This window comes from Chlorocebus sabaeus, chromosome 19 (assembly GCF_047675955.1).
Source record: "Chlorocebus sabaeus isolate Y175 chromosome 19, mChlSab1.0.hap1, whole genome shotgun sequence".
In the NCBI taxonomy this organism is placed as follows: Eukaryota; Metazoa; Chordata; class Mammalia; order Primates; family Cercopithecidae; genus Chlorocebus; species Chlorocebus sabaeus.
The window spans coordinates 19,680,918-19,682,936 of record NC_132922.1 but is presented as its reverse complement, the minus strand read 5'-3'; the positions used below and the strand labels follow the sequence as shown (position 1 = coordinate 19,682,936).

Sequence of the window (2,019 nt, the reverse complement as noted above, 5' to 3'; positions counted from 1 at the left end):
CTGTTACTTCTTGGGAACGTTTTAAATAACAAGAACATGAAGAAATAAACAGTGTTGGTTCCCTAATGTTAAAGTTTCAGGAATGTGGTTATTGCTTTCCAGAAAAGACCATGAGAATGACCTCATTCCGACTAAGGAAAAGTTGAACTCTTTTCCATTTTTTCCACCTTATGAACCCAACAAAAAGAGCAAAGAGGAATATAATCAATGAATTTATCTTAATGAAAGCTGATGGCTTCAATATCTTTTTTCCCACAGTTTAATTGCTTTAGGCACTTATTATTAGCTATGATTAATGCAGAATAAAGGGACAAAAAGCTCACAAACAGGACACAGTTTCACAAGATGCATTGTAGGGGGAAAAGTGACTGAGATGGACCAGCAGTATCCTAGGGTCTTGGTGGATGCGTTCCTGGTGGAGGGGGTCTCATTCCTGGAGGGGGCATGCCTATTGGCATCCCTCCAGCAAGGGGAGGCCCAATTGGTAGGCCCATGGGTGGTTTCATACCAGGTGGAGGAAACATAATGCCTGGAGGTGGGGCTGCTCTGCCAACAGGTGGGGGTGGAGTCCCCAGTCCTGGTGGGTACTGTGTTGGGGCTCCAGTAATGCTCTTCTCTGTGGAGTCATTACCTGCTGGGATGGTTCCTCAACTTCTGGGACAGGGCCTGCTAATCCAGCAGGAGCCTGGGAAATTGATACACCAGCTGATACTCCTCTACCAGCTGCCCTAACAACGCCAGGGCCTCCTGCAGCTCCAGCAAGTGGTACCCAAGCAATGCCAGTATCTTTGTGGGGTAGCCCCTCCACAGTCATGGACACCAAGTTCTCCCCATGCAGCAACACCAGACCCCAAAAGTGCTTTTCTTTGAGCTCTGGTTGCTTCACATTCTTTGGCTTGATCTTTCTCAACTCATCACAATCGCACAGGATCAAATTCACATGCTTTTCAAACGCCTTAAAGGCGCCAAAGAAGATTCTGCCTTCCTGTAGGATGCATTTCATTCTATAGTCAATGTGCTGCTGCAGTCTTGCTACTCATGCCCACAGTCGTGACTGCTGCTCCACCAAATCCCATGTCCACAGTTAAAACTTCGTGCTTCTTAAGGCCTGGGTGAAGGCTACAGATAAAGGTATGGTGCAGGTTCTCCTAGAAACAATGCAAGCTGAGGAGGCAATGTGGTGGCTCATGTCTGTAATCCCAACACTTTGGGAGGCTGAGGAGGGCAGATCACCTGAAGTCAGGAGTTCGAGACCAATCTGGCCAACATGGTGAAATCCCATCTCTACTAAAAATACAAAAATTAGCTGGGTGATAGTGGCATGCACCTGTAATCCCAGCTACTCAGGAGGCTGAGCCAGGAGAATCGCTTGAGCTAGGGAGGTGGAGGTTGAGGTGAGGCGAGATGGCATCACTGTACTCCAGTCTGAGTGACAGAGTGAGGTGCTATCTCAAAAAAAAAAAAAAAAAAAAGAAAGAATTTTTTAAAAGTACATTGAAAGCATTGGGTGAGGTGGCTCATGCCTGTAATCCCAACAGTTTGGGAGACCAAACTGGGAGGATCCCTTGAGGTCAGGAGTTCGAGACCAGCCTGGGCAACAGCGAGACCCTGTCTCTACAAAAAATTTAAAAATATTAGCTGGTGTGGAGCATGCTTGTAGTCACAGTTATTCAGGAGACTGAGGTGGGAGGACCACTTGAGCCCGGGAGTTGAAGGCTGCAGTGAGTCAGGATGGTGTGCCACTGCACTCCGGTCTGGGCAACAGGCTGAGACCATGTTTTTTTTGTTTGTTTTGTTTTTTGTTTTTTGTTTTTTTTTGAGACGGAGTCTTGCTCTGTCGCCCAGGCTAGAGTGCAGTGGCCATATCTCGGCTCACTGCAAGCTCCACCTCCTGGGTTCACGCCATTCTCCTGCCTCAGCCTCCCGAGTAGCTGGGACTACAGGCGCCCGCCACCTCACCCGGCTAGTTTTTTCTATTTTTTAGTACAGACGGGGTTTCACCGGGTTAGCCAGGATGGT

At 47.9% G+C, this 2,019-nt stretch overlaps 1 pseudogene; it reads right to left on the bottom strand.

Moving 5' to 3' along the window:
* Positions 1–389: 389 nt before the first annotated feature.
* LOC103223618 (small nuclear ribonucleoprotein-associated protein B-like) lies at positions 390–1,399 on the bottom strand (annotated as a pseudogene).
* Between the last annotated feature and the right edge of the window lie 620 nt (positions 1,400–2,019).